This window comes from Apus apus, chromosome 8 (genome assembly GCF_020740795.1).
Source record: "Apus apus isolate bApuApu2 chromosome 8, bApuApu2.pri.cur, whole genome shotgun sequence".
Lineage (NCBI taxonomy): Eukaryota > Metazoa > Chordata > Aves > Apodiformes > Apodidae > Apus > Apus apus.
This window is the reverse complement of record NC_067289.1, coordinates 2,974,964-2,989,023: the sequence shown is the minus strand read 5'-3', so window position 1 is coordinate 2,989,023 and position 14,060 is coordinate 2,974,964. Positions and strand designations below refer to the sequence as shown.

Here is a 14,060-nt window from a genome sequence, read left to right as displayed (position 1 = left end):
TTGTTGGCGTGTGGTGTTTTTTTTTTTTTGTTTGGTGTGTTTTTTTTTTTTATTCCTCCTCCATTTTCTGCTTGGTTTTTGTTGTCAAGCCCACCCACCCAGCAGGGTCGACTTGAAGGGTGAAGCAGGGAGGAGGAAGGTGGGTTTCAGCATTCTACCTCTTGAGCAGCTGGCCCGAAGGTTTGTTTGGGAGCCGGGAGTTCATCAGCTGGCTTTCCAGGAGCGATGTTTCGCTTTGCCTGTAGCCAAAATAAACCGGTTCCCGTTGCTGCCTTAGGGCGAGTGAAGACAGCCCAGATACTGCAGCATTTTAATCACCATTATTTTGGAGGTCCTGCAGTCATAGCAGTGCTAAGGTGCAATTAAAACGTGGTGTACGGTGGGTTTTTTTTTTAATCTTGTTTCTGTCTTTCTTTGGGTTTTGCCTGATATTTGAAAAAAGTGTAGGATCCACTTTGCAGGGTGGAGTGTTCTCACAGTGTGAGCTCTGGAGTGGTGCCTCCCCCAAAAAAACAGGGATGAGCTACTTCATGATTCCATTTCTTCATGTAGGAGATAGAGGGAATTTAACTCACAGAGGTTTTGTGGAGGCAGTTTGAGAAATACCCGTGTGTAACCAAAGGAGCTGCTCCAGGTTTGTGTTACCAGAGAACTGGCAAAGTAGTCATTTCATGATCACAGACTAGAAATGTGAAGATGCCAAGCCTTTGTGTGACGAGTTTTTGAGTAGAATCTTGGGAGATAATAGGGGCACTTTTAAAAAAAAGTCACTGAATGATGTTTCAGAGGAAGGAAAAGCCTCATTCTGTAGATCACGGGTTGGATATTTTGGTTCTTCAGGCCAGAAGACAACACAGGACAGCTGAGTTACTCTACCTCACGTGTGGAATTTGACTTGGCTTTGTGCAGACACAGTTGTTGAAACAAAAATGTTGGGGAATGATGCCTCTTGGCTGTATATCTGGCACTTTTTGACACAGTGCACTGTGTTTTGGTGCACCCAAGGCGTGTGCTCCCTGAGCTGCTCTGCAGCAAGTTTGTCACAGGCTGGTTTGCTGGGCTGTGACACTGGTACCAAGTGACAACTTGGACACTTGGCCAACTGGGGGAGTTTCTTTCTGGAGGCACCTGCTGGTGTTCCCTCTCAGGGATGGATGCTGGAGTGGATGGGTGAATGCTTTGACCATGTATGGCAGGTCCAATCTCCTGCTAATTTAAAAATATATCCCTTTAAAAACTCAGGCCTGCTTGCCTTGCTTAAGTTGACCTTTTGGTTATATTTAAAAGAGAAAATTATTCAAGCACCTTTGGTTTCCAAATAACTTTAGGATTAGCTTTAGGGGTGTTGATGCTGCAAATTTTGTTCTTCTGATAGAATGAAAAGCCACAGGGATCCAAATCTACGTCTGTTTGCTTCACTAATAAGAGCTACTTGTGCTTCCGATTTCTTTTGTCAGTCTTTGGGAGTTGTTTGGTTTTGCCTTTTTTTTTTTTTTAATTCCTTTAATCCGTTTTCTGCATTAGGAAGTTTCTGAGGCAGTGAGAGCTTCCCTTGGAGTTCTGTGCCAGTATATTCCTGTTTCTTAAAACACGCACATTTATTAACATGTCTGTGTGGCAGCCACAACAAAGAAGCAGCTGTTTGTTCTGAAAACAACCCTGACTTACAGAGACACTGTTCTTGATAGCCGGGCCCAGTGATAAACCCCAGCAGAGATGCAAGTCCTGGGGTCAGAAACTGGGATGCAGGCAGAAGGCTTTGGAAGTGAGCTGGTTCACCAGAGCATCCAGGAGAAGGTAGTGGAAGCAAGGTATGGGGAGAGCAAGGATAAGGAGAGGTCTTTGGCTGCCGGGCACCAAGTATCAGGATGCATCCCAATTCATTGTATTTCTGCTGGCAGTTGGGAAAAGGTGCAACTGAGTTGCCCAAAAGAAGGCGGTTGAGGAGTTTTCCCTTCTTTTTTCTAGAAGCATAATTCATAGAATCACAGACTGGTTTGGGTTGGAAGGGACCTTAAAGATCATCCAGCTCCAACCCCCTGCATGGGCAGGGACACCTCCCACCAGCCCAGGCTGCTCCAAGCCCCATCCAACCTGCCCTTCAACACTGCCAGGGATGGGGCAGCCACAGCTTCCCTGGGCAACCTGGGCCAGGCTCTCACCACCCTCACACTCCAGAATTCCCTCCTCATGTCTCACCCCAATCTCCCCTCTTCCAGTTTTCATCCATCCCCCCTTGTCCTCTCCCTCCCTGCCCTTGTCCCAAGCCCCTCCCCAGCTTTCCTGGAGCCCCTTCAGGCACTGGAAGGTGCTCTAAGGTCTCCCTGGAGCCTTCTCTTCTCCAGGCTGAACACCCCAACTCTCCCAGCCTGTCTCCAGAGCAGAGCTGCTCCAGCCCAAGGATCATCTCTGTGGCCTCCTCTGGACTTGCTCCAGCAGCTCCATGTCCTTCTTGTTTTGGGGGCTCCAGAACTGGACACACAGTACTCAGAGTAGTTGCTGTGATCAGTTCTGTCAAAGCAGAGGCTCCCTCTTGGACCAGGAGAGAGATTCAGAAAGGCTGCAGCAAGCTCAATTTTTAGTTTTCCAAGGAGCTATCTCCTTCCTAAATCTAAATCAAATGTCTGGCTCGAAACTTGGAGAGTGCTTAGTAACCACACAGTGTCTCCTCTTGGAGAGCTTTCTGTACCTGCTGTGGTAGGAACAGCAACTGATGTATGTTCTCAGTGAAGCTTAACATTACAAAGGCTGAGGTTACTGCTTGCCCTGTGAAGTTCAGCGCTGCTGGAGGGAACTAATCACTCCAAGTGCTTGAGTGCCAGGCTGAGCTACCAGGCTATGCAGCCCTCTGAAAGCAGCTCTGGGCTGTGTTGATTTACATCTCAACAAGGTCAGTTTGACCCGGGGAAGCACCACGGAGGAGACTGTGAGCTACCAGTATCTGCAGGACTTTACATGAGACAAAAATCTTCCTGTGCTTTGCTGTTTGGAGTGAGTGTGTTTTGAGGTTACTGTGGTGTAAGATTTTTAGAAAGCTCTTAATTGCAATTAAATGCAGGTGGTAGGAGGCAGTAGATGTTTTCAGGTGAGAATAAGTCATCTCCTAGTGACCTGGCTAACTGGGCCCCAAATTGCAAGGTGTAGGTTGAGCTCACCAGTTGTATTCATGCTTTACTTCACTGCTCAAGGTTTGTGAGATCTCACAGCACGATTTCACCTAACCTTGTTCCTTATTCTAATTGGTAAGTACACACTTGAGTGCTTGTATTTTGACTGATGTAGTGGACAGTGGATGTCACTGAGAGCTGGCAACACTGGCTTGGGACCAAATTCTGTGTCTGAATTGCCAGTTTTTTCAGTCCATAATTCTTTGTTTCCTCAGCTTCTTTCTGTTTTTTCCTATCTGGGAACAGGGACTAATCTGGCTTTGAAAATGTTTCACCTGGCAGACAGGCAGAGATGTAAGTGTTAGGAACATGCTTTAAAATTGACAGGAGTTTAATTTTTGCTGTTTAGTTAAATATTGAGTGGTTGGAAACACTACCTGTGAATTCACACCAGGAATTCCTCATGCTTTTGAAAGGCTGAGTTATATTGAAATGCTTCAGAAATTGGTGAGGCTTCTTTTTTTTTTTGTCTTCAGGCAAGACAAGTGGCTTTGGAAATTCTCAAACTGATGTATCTGTCCATAAATGTCAAAATGCTTTAAAAAAAAATCTTCGCTTCAGCTGCTAATGATGGACTGATGCTTAGAACTGTTTCAATGAACACACCTTACAAGGGAAATACAGTATTTTTAAGACTCCTTGAAAGTTTTGGGTGCTTTGTGTAACAGCTCATTGTTTCCCAAAATGTTGTTGGTGATGTTACAAGTTTGCTCTAAGTGGAATATTAAACAGCATGAATTTGTTACTGAGGTACCGATTGTTGTCCTGGAAAATATGTGGTTACCTGTTGTACTACATTTGAATCCTTGGTCAGGGCTGTTAGCAAAAATTATTTCCTATCATTATGTTGATAAGACAGATTTAATGCTTTCTAATTCTGTAGTTTCATTTCAAAGAAAAGCAGATGTAGGAAGGAACCAACATGTTAGGGCAGCAGTGAGTGTGATTTCAAAGTGGTGTATCTTGTTTAAAAGGCCATTTAACATTATGTGAACCAGAATGAGGGCAGCTGCCAGGTGTATTAAGGGATGGAAATATGCTGAAAAATATTTTCCAATTCAACTCCAATTATTATTTTTTTCCCCTGAAGTTTTTTACTTCCTGTTTAGGTGCTGGATATTTGACTCAATGTGTACCCACAGAAGTTTGTAACTGTCAGTATACCTGGGCTTTCCCATAGCTTCTTTAATAAGTGAAATTAGAATTTTGTCCAGAATTGTGGGATTTATTTTGGAAACATTTTAATACTCTCTAAGTTGTGTTTGTTCTTAATTTACAGTCATTCTAGAACTACTTTAACAGAATTATCTCTTGGAGAAGAAAGAAAAAAGGCTGTTTCTGGAAGATGTTTTAAAATCACCTTAGAATATTTAAGCCCTTTCTTTTTGAAAAGGTCTCTAAATGAGAACTTGGAGGAATGAAAAGGAAAATACCTTTCCCTTAAGCCTGTCTGCTGCCCAAGGCCACCCTCATTTAAGGGGGTCTTCTGGGAATTTGGGCTTGTCTTACCCAGAGGTCAGGCAGAAGGTAGCTGAGCAGTTTCTTGTGGAAATAGCTCATTGGGAGGAGATGAATTGAAAGTACACTTCAGCTTGTCTATTATCTGCTTCAGAGTGTAAAAAAAAAAATAAAAAAATTGTTTTCTAAGTTTAGTTAATGTTTTAAAGTGACCAACTTTTAAAATTCCAAAACATTACTGAGAAGGGAAAAGGAGAAGACACCTAGGGAGTCTTTCAGCTTTTCCTTCTGTTTAAACTATTTGAACAATCAGAAATTGAAAGGCCAAGAAACGAAGTATGTTTGACCTTTTTGCCAGGATTCAGGATATCAGAATCGAGGCAAAACAATTTCTGGCCTGATTCCAGGTGCTGCTAAAAAGGACCTTTCTGGAATTGAGGAGGTCACGGAAAGGAGCTCCCTCTCCTGCTCCAGGCAGGACACATCAGTCCTACAGAGCCAGCAGCAAACACTCCCTGAAGGTGCTGGAGGAGAAGGGACCAAAGGGTGAGAGGAGTCATCCATATTCAGTCCCAGCTAAGTGTCCATAAGTTCTTTTTTGGCTGATTGACATGGAAATGTTGCTCTAAACAACTGCTGAGGCAGTTTTCCTGCCACTGCCTTGGGGTGCTGTGAGCCTGCAGAGAAGGTGCTCCCTAGTTCAACAGCAGCTACTTGGTGGCATAGAAAGATGGGATTGTAGTTTTGCAGCCCATCTAGCTTGGGAATACAGAACTTAGCAGTGGGGTTAGTGGTCAGCTAACAAGCATTTAGATCTTAGCTGAGTCTTCTGAACCTGGCTGACTTCCTACATGGTCTGGGATGGCTGTTCCCATGTTGGCTTCCTGTGGGCCAACAGGTTGATTGCAGTTCATGAAATCATTGATGTTTTACCCCAGTGTTAAATAAGCTGAGTGCTTGAGATTTTTACCAGGACGTGAAGTCCACCTGCTGCAATTCATTTAGGCTGCAAGGGTGCTTTTTGATTTTACACCCAGGTCAATATGGGAGCCAGCTCTTTGGGTTGGAGGGTCAAGGAGAAGATCTTGCTCTCCCCTGGCCTCAAACCAATTTTTTCTACTCACTTCAGTGAGCTGATGCTCTGACATCCCTGAGTCTGCCATGATCTGCATCAGGGAACTCAACTGGTGGAATCACTGATGTTCAAATTCACTTGAAAATTTTGCTCCGTGGTCTGACACTAATGGCCCAGTTTGTAACAGATGGAGAGTTGTATGTCTGACTTTCTGCTCTTTCTGCCTTTTTTGCATGTTTTGTCTGTTGTTTTTTTTTTTTGGGGGGGTGTTTATTTGTAGATCTCACAAAATACTAGCATCATTTTTCATGGCATAAACAACAGGTTTCTAATGGTGTTAAATGATTTATTACCTTGAAAGAGACTTTTTGTTTGTTTTCAATGTGTGAAAAGTTAGCTGGCACTGTTACAAAAATGAATTATGCAAAAAGCTTGATTTTCAGAGTTGGAATATTATCACCAAGTGTGAAACACTTAGTAAAATCTTTCCTGCTTGTCTCCTTGCTTTTTCCACTCAAGGGTGCAAGTGAAGTTCAGGATTTCTGAAGATGTTTAGCAACAAGAACAGTTAATTTTAATCTGGTGCTCACAAGGCCCTTTGATACTGATGTCCAGTCTTACAAAGTAATTCTTTGTGGTAAAGAGGGCCTTGAGTGCTGCAGTCAGGAAATTCATGCAGATACCTCCTGATTTTTGTTTCTGGCATGTTGCAAAGTATATGACAGAGCAGTGGGATGAGCACTATTTTGCAGTAACCAAAGTATGTGTTGGCTGTTCTGGTGACTCATTGCTTCTCTGAATGCTGCTTTCCAGCTCTTCTGGACATATTTGCAGGGAATTTCATATATGTGGTATAGTAGGAGTTTTTTTTTAGAGAGATTTGCTGTTGAGATTTTTAAATAGAAAATTTTTTCTAGGTAACTGTTGAAAATGCAAAGTAAAAATTCAGAACAGTTCAGTGCAGTTGGTTTGGATGCTTTCTTCACAAGCAGGGCTGTGTGTGGCTGTAGTCTCTTATTTTCTTCCTCATTAATAATTATTCCATTGTAAAATATTTAACTTCTGAGAGGCATAATTCTCATTCTCCTTGGCTTGCTGGGTGTACACTGAGAAGTCTTACAGTCTTTTTGTGGCACAAGCAAATCTACTCTTGCTTGGTAAAACTGGATTGAGAGTTATTCATGGAAGACATAAGATACAAGTAAGACATAAGTAATCCCGTCTCCTAGCACACCCAGCAATATTACTAGAGCTTGGAGCACCTAATAAAGGTTCACTATCTTAAAATATAAATTAGAAAGAAGACTTGGGGACTAAATAAAAAGAATAAAGGATAAGTGAACATACCAAGCTGAAATTAGGTAATTATGGGATTTTTTTTACTCCAGCACAAAAATTAAATTGTATTATCACTAAAAGGATTTAAATTATTTTTTTCCATTCCCTCACTGCTACCAAGAGGTACTTGTCAGGCATCTTGTTGGCACTGAGTTGAAGCATGATTTGTTGGGGACCCTCCTTAACCTGGTTTTGAAAATCTTTGGAAGTTAATCTTTGACAGCTCTTTTCTTCCAGGTCTTACACAGCTAAGTGACAGGTGAGGGTTGTACTTTACTTCCTGTGCCCTTCCAAAGCCCATAGGCCAAAGGGAGATGCCAGCTTTCTAAATTTAAAACTGGATCTTAACTGCAGAAATTTTTCTGTTTCAAGGATCTTGGTCAAGACTGAAAATACATGTAACTCATGTTCCATGTGACTCTTGATTAAAAGGAGTGATCGTATTTCCTCCGCTGCTGAAACAACGTTCTCTCCCTTACCCATAATAGTTTTGTCACTTTCTCAAATAACTTGTCAGCAATCCTCAACACTTGGGGTCTTAATTGTCCCTTCCTCTTGTTTATGTTTTTAATTTCCTTCAATGAGGTATTGGTATCATCAATGCTTTCCTTTTGGCTTCACATATACTACCTGTGTGTACCCAGTCATGGATAGGCCATTTTCCAGTGAGCAGTGTGGTGAGAGACTGGTGGCAAGTGGCTGCTCTCCCTGTTATTTTGTGGGCTTTCTCTTTGTTGCCAGGTTTAATAGAGATCTTTATCTCTGTTTTACTGCATTGGAATGGCTTACTGAAATTCCCTTCCTGTTTTCTTAACAGACTTGAAAGGACCTGAGAAAAATTTCCCTTAGATGACAAGCTCTTGGAAAGTTGACCACTTCTAAAGGTATTATATCAGGGTTAACTTTTCCCTAGTTAGAGTAGTTTTTATGAGAGGAGAACCCTTTTTTTTTTGTGTGTGGGTTCCTTTATTTATTTATTTTAAAGAATGTGTGTTTGAATCTCATGATTTCAGAACTTGTTAGTCTTACACGCTCGTTTGTTGCCACAAAAATATTTTATGCCTGCGTTGTTGTGTTCAGACTGACTGGTAGCAGCTAACAGTATTGTAAATTAAAAAGAGGAAGACTTGGGAGGCATAAAAATGTTGTGCTGGGTCAGGCTGTGTGTCTTGCAGCCTTGTACTGACTGCAGTCTCTTCTTGATGGATATCAACTTCAGTGTAAGGACTCTCTTAAAAGCCTCTTTGGAGCTGGGATGTGGCCTAGGAGCTGCTTCAGCTGTTTCTGTAGTCCTCTGGTTTTGCAGTCCCTCCAGATAAAGAGAGTAGACAGTCCCAGAGTGATGCCCTTCTTGATGTATCCTTCACCTTCCTGTGATTTAGGGCTCAGCTAGTGCTGAAGATTGAGGTACTGCTGTAACCCAAGCCTTCAGTTGTCGTGTCGATGGCACAGCATGAGCATCATTGTCTTTCTTCTTCTGGTTTAGGTTTTTTTTGTTTCATAGATTATCATGATGCATCCCTTGCAATGGAATTAGAGCCCCTCAGATAAGTGGGGTATCTCTTGTGCTGTTAGAGGAAGTAGCTTTAGTTTTTTTATTGGAGTGATTTGCATGTATGTGAGGACCTTGTGGACAGAAACCTCCATTTCATGGGTGAGTTGCTGTGTTTTGTGAATGGGAGACCTTGGAGCCTTGGAGGTCTGTTTTAGGCCAGTTGAGTCTCATCCTCACAGGCATCTTCAGCTGCTTTGTGGTTGCACAACTTATTGGAGCCAAGAGGCTGAGGCAGAGCTAGGTTTGAGAACTGTATCTTTTTTGTTTGGAAATGCCTAAGCCTCACAAAAATGTAATTTCTGAACCTTTACTCTTGCTCTGTAATATTTGATTGGAACCTTATCAAGGTGTCCATAAGAATTGCACTCCTTCTTCATTGTACAGGTCCATAGGTGTAATATGTAGAACTGGAAGGGCTACTTAGGTTTAAACCTCTCCAAGTTCTGCAGGACTGCAGCATCCTTGCCTGGACAGCCCAACTCTTACAGCTTAGCTGTGATGGCTGAAATACTAATAATATAAACCACCCTAAGGAAGCACTTGGAATAGTTCAGTAGGATCACATTTAAAATTGCTCAGCATCTGCCACAAGTCCTAGAGACCTTTTACATCATGTTTGCTCTCTTACATGCTTCTGTGTTAAACTCCTGTCAAAATTTGTACAACATTATATGTAGGCTTTGAGACTTTTGCAGCTTTCTAAGTTCAATAGTATGTTTTGTCAACTGTTTCAATATTATTTTAACTTGACAGCTTCATTTGGAAGCTCTTCTGCCTCACAGAGTGCTGGGGATCCTGTATTGCTGTAATTTTCACAGTCCTTTTGTCTATTCAGTTGGCAGCTGTTTTCTTAATTTTTTATTTGTATTATTTTAAATGTTCTTGAGCTGTAAAATGCATTTCTGTGGCCCTGGTGCTGCAGCATCCTGTATAAACAGTTGTAGAAGCCTAAAGATAATTTGTGTCTAGTTTTCCACCAGGAAAGTAGGGATAAAATAGTAACTTCTGTGAAGTGTGCTAACAAAATGGTAGGATTTGAAAGTTTGAAAATTTGATAAATTTGTTTGACCACCCATAATTGGGGCTTAAACAATTGCATATTTATTTACACTTACATGTTTAGCATGTTTTCATCATGCTTGGTGACCTGTAAGAAGCAAAGGTAGTAGGAATAATACACAGAAGAGGTTGGGTTGTATTTTTCTCCCTTCCTTATTGGCTCCTATAGTTGCCTTGTAGGAGTGGCAAAAACTAGTTTCCATATGAGGAATAAAGATGTGTTGGTTTTGAATGATGATAAAATGTTAAGCTTCTTTGGCTGATTTTTTTTTTTAAATATATTTTTTAATTTGAGCTTGTGCACCCAGTTCTAGTTGTTTGGATTCATTTCATCAGCATTTTAAATAAAAGCCTGTTTGTGAGTAAGGAGAGGGAGAGAAGTGGTTTTACTAGGAATGACTTGAAGAAGAAAAAAGAGTTAAAAAAACCTCATTCTCTCATCCAGTGTTTTGAATGTAAGTTGTTCTTCCCAGGCTTTTAATGAGTGCTTGGACTCCTAGAAAGACATAGAAGAACATCTGCCCAAACTTCAGGGATTTGCTTCTTTAAACCCTACATGATGTGTTATGTGTGCAAGTAATTTTCAAGTAGAAAACCTATAAACTAGGCCAGGCAAAGCAAGGCAGTGTCACAAAAAAGTGTCTGAACTGACAGAGCCAGTTTGCCTTGCTCACCTTTTCCTGTGGGTGTTTTAGGTGTTGCAGTTCACTGTTTTTTCTGTTGGTCAAGAAAGGTCTTCATGTAAAAAAAAAAAAAGCATGAGCACAGAGGTCTTAGAAATTCATCTTGATTTGAGTTGTGACAGCTCCAGTTTGTGCCTTCTGTACAAGTTATTGCTGAGGAAGGATGGGCTGTGGTGTTGTGCAAAGACTGCAGAATTTGCTTGTATGCCTCATCTAGGTATCTTTACTTCTGCTAACAGAGGTAAATATGCTAGGAGAAAATAAGTTCACTGCTAAACATTTGTCTCTTTGGCTAAAAACTTTTAAATTCAGCTGTTTAATGAGGTTCCCTCTGAACATGACAGTCTTGAAACACTCATATGAGCTGGCTGTGGGCAGAAGTATTGTGAGTAAGATTTGGTTGATGAGCTCTGGGGAGTATTTTACTGAGATGGTGAGACATTGGCCCAGGTTGCCCAGGGAAGCTGTGGCTGCCCCATCCCTGGCAGTGTTGAAGGGCAGGTTGGATGGGGCTTGGAGCAGCCTGGGCTGGTGGGAGGTGTCCCTGCCCATGCAGGGGGTTGGATCTGGATGATCTTGAAGGTCCCTTCCAACCCAAACCAGTCTGTGATTTATGGTAAGATCTGATGCCATCCTACAGTCCCAGGCTGCTGCTGGGAGAGAAATATTTGGAACAGAGAAATACAACTCTTCCTGAGTGTTGCTTCCTCATTCATTTTGGGTTTGTTAACAAACTGCCAACCTCACTTCTGAACTCGCAGGCTGCCCTGCTTCCCTGTCCAGATGCACGGTAACTATTGCTAACTGTTTGCAGGGAAACTAGTTAGCTGCTGTCCACTTCCTAGTTTTCCTCCAAGTAACTGCAGCAACGATCACTGCTTTGCACTCTTCCTGTCACCTGGCTCTGGTGGGGGATTACCAGTTTTGTGGCTGTGGGCAGGACCCTGGTGAAGGGCAGAGGGCCAGACCTTGGCAGCTCTGTTCATGGCAGCAGTGCTGTCTGCAGGCTTGGACTCGACTGCACTGAGTTATGTTTGTAGGTTATTCTGGCCACAGTGGAGTCTGGAAGCTATGTGTGTTTCTAAGAGGGCTTAAAGCTGGGACAGTTTGTGCATATTAGCCAAAAATAGCTTTCCCAGCTAGTGGCAAGTGAACTTGGCTGGTGCAGAAGCAGGTTGCTTTCTTCATGCAGGAGTTGGAGTGTTTAAAGAAGGAATGGTACTTGTCTCTCATGGCACAAATGGAATCCAGTACCTGAAGGAGCTACAGGAAAGCTGGGGAGGGACTTGGGACAAGGGCAGGGAGGGAGAGGACAAGGGGAGGTGGATGAAAACTGGAAGAGGGGAGATTGAGGTGAGACATGAGGAGGAAATTCTGGAGTGTGAGGGTGGTGAGAGCCTGGCCCAGGTTGCCCAGGGAAGCTGTGGCTGCCCCATCCCTGGCAGTGTTGAAGGGCAGGTTGGATGGGGCTTGGAGCAGCCTGGGCTGGTGGGAGGTGTCCCTGCCCATGCAGGGGGTTGGATCTGGATGATCTTGAAGGTCCCTCCCAACCTAAACCAGTCTGTGATTCTATGATTCTATGAATATAATTCTCCCAGGAGAAATCATCTCTGCTTTTCTCTATGGTGGTTCTAGAATATGCTTAGGAAATGAGTTATGTCCACCCAGACCATCTCTGGCTTTGTTTTTTGTTGTGTGTTTTGTTCATTTTTTAAAGATCAATTGCTGTGCTCAGGTGCTTTTTGTATTTATAAATCCTGGCATTTGATTTTACGTAGACTTTGCTCTTCCTGCCTGAACATATGCTCAGTGTGTGTATGAAGAAGTAAGGATCTTGAATTTGGGTCTGTTTACATAGGGGTTTTGGTGAGCAGATGAATCGCTCCAAGTGGTTGTGATGGTCTGGGTGGTAGGTCCTCTGGTGCACACTGAGGCTGGGAAAACGGATTCAGAAGAGGCAGAAGTTCCCACTGTGGCATTTTGTGCCAGGCTGGCACCGTTTGACAGTGCTGCAAGAAGAGCCGAGGGTTTGGCCCCGAGGCTGTTGGGCTCATCTGAAGTTCCCACTCTCTGCTCACAGTAAGTGCAGCTGAAGCAAGCCTTGGCCAGCCACTAGGGAGAAACAAAGAGCGCTATCCTGAGTGCCTCTGAGAAATACAGCTTTTCTGCAGGAAGCTATTTCTCTCTTCTTTTCCCTTTGTCTTTTCTTATTCCTTTTTTCCAGAGCATCTGACAGCTCAGCCAGTGTGATGAGGGAGTGGTGGATAACATAATCTTGGATTCTTTCTTTTTGGCCATCCTGGTACACACTGTTTTCCTCTCCTCTTTCCAGTTAGCCTGTAATCTGGATGGATAAACCATGGCCATGTCTTACCATTTCCCAATTATATTCCCAGAAGTGAAGACAAGCTTTTGCTTCTGGTAGAGCTACTGGTGATCTTTCCACACAACACCAGTAGCCTGACATTTTAAAAGCACTATCATTGCCCTGAGTGGGGATTGTCTAAGCTAAACAGCTGTGAATGCTGTTAGAAATACAGGAGTGCACCAAGCCTCATACATTATACCCTTTATTCAAATAACTTTTGCTCTGGAATGTGTAATCCCTCCCTGCCTGTAAATGCCAGGTTTAATTAAGAGAGAATCTCAGTGATGAGACACAGGCTTCATTATTTTTTCTTCTTGTAAACTTTCCCTACTTGCCCTTTTCCCCATTCTCCTTTGATCTTTAGAAAACCTCAGCTCATGAAAATAAAAGCTGAAAAGTCTCTTCTGGTTACTGAAATATGAGTAAGCACAAACACCTTGAACCATGGATTTGCATGTGCTGTGCACGCTCCAGGCTGTCTTCTCAGTCTTTAGTTGACTCAGGTTTTTAAGTAGGTAGAGCAGGAGTAAGTAATTTCCTTGTTGAGGGCTGAATTGGCTTTTTCAAACACCTCTGAGGACATATTATCATTATGCAGCATTGCACAATGGTTCCTTGAAGGAAAACTGTGGCTGTGGGCTGTGTAAAATGAAATGTGGCCTGAATTCAGCTGGTGGGTGGGAACTACCCAGCCTGGCAGCAGAGGGTGGAAGTGGATCCCTCTCGATTTAATTCCTCTTCCATGGAGCTCCACAGACCAGCAAGGTGTGCCTCTTGGAGCAAGGTGGGAATAGGCATCTGTGGCTGTCACCTCATTCTTGTGCCCTGCTGTCATCAGCTGCCAACAACCACGTCACGATTTTCCTGCCAAACTCGGAAATGGGAAATAAAGGCAGTTGGGAAGTCACTTCAAGGCCCATCTGGTTGCCTGTGGTGTTTGAGCTGTTTCAGAAGTGATGGAGCTTCTTGTTCACTGGTGCTAAGATATGCCACCACAGCTCCAGAGTGCCAAAGCTATTTTTATGAAGCAGGAATGGTGATTCAGCTGGGAGTTGGTGGCTGTGTGTGGAGTGAAGGGAAAAAGTGGGGATGTATCACAAGACTGCAGTGCACAGTGAAGTCAAGTATCATTAATCTGCTTAAATTTTACACATTGTTGCTGTCTTTTACAATCACAAACCACAGCTCATAATTAAGAAATTATACAGCTATCCCACCACCCAAATTCAAAAAGTAAAAGACAGACAAATTTGTCCTTAGAGAGGTTTCTGCTGTTGCTCTTTCATTTTGGGTTTGTTTGGGGTTGGTTTTTTTTTGCTATCTCTACTGACTTTGTGAATCTGGTCTGCCAGTTTGG

The 14,060-nt window shown here is 42.9% G+C and overlaps 1 protein-coding gene across 2 annotated transcripts in view; it reads left to right on the top strand.

The window, feature by feature from the left end:
• Positions 1-14,060, top strand: part of PAK2 (p21 (RAC1) activated kinase 2) — a 45,823-nt gene that overhangs the window by 546 nt on the left and 31,217 nt on the right. The window contains exon 2 of one of the 2 annotated variants that reach the window (XM_051625976.1): positions 7,856-7,922. The exons of the other annotated variant lie outside the window; for it this stretch is intronic. The gene's annotated coding sequence lies outside the window, so the exon portion shown is untranslated. The remainder of the gene's footprint in view (positions 1-7,855; positions 7,923-14,060) is intronic. 2 annotated transcript variants of the gene reach the window in all.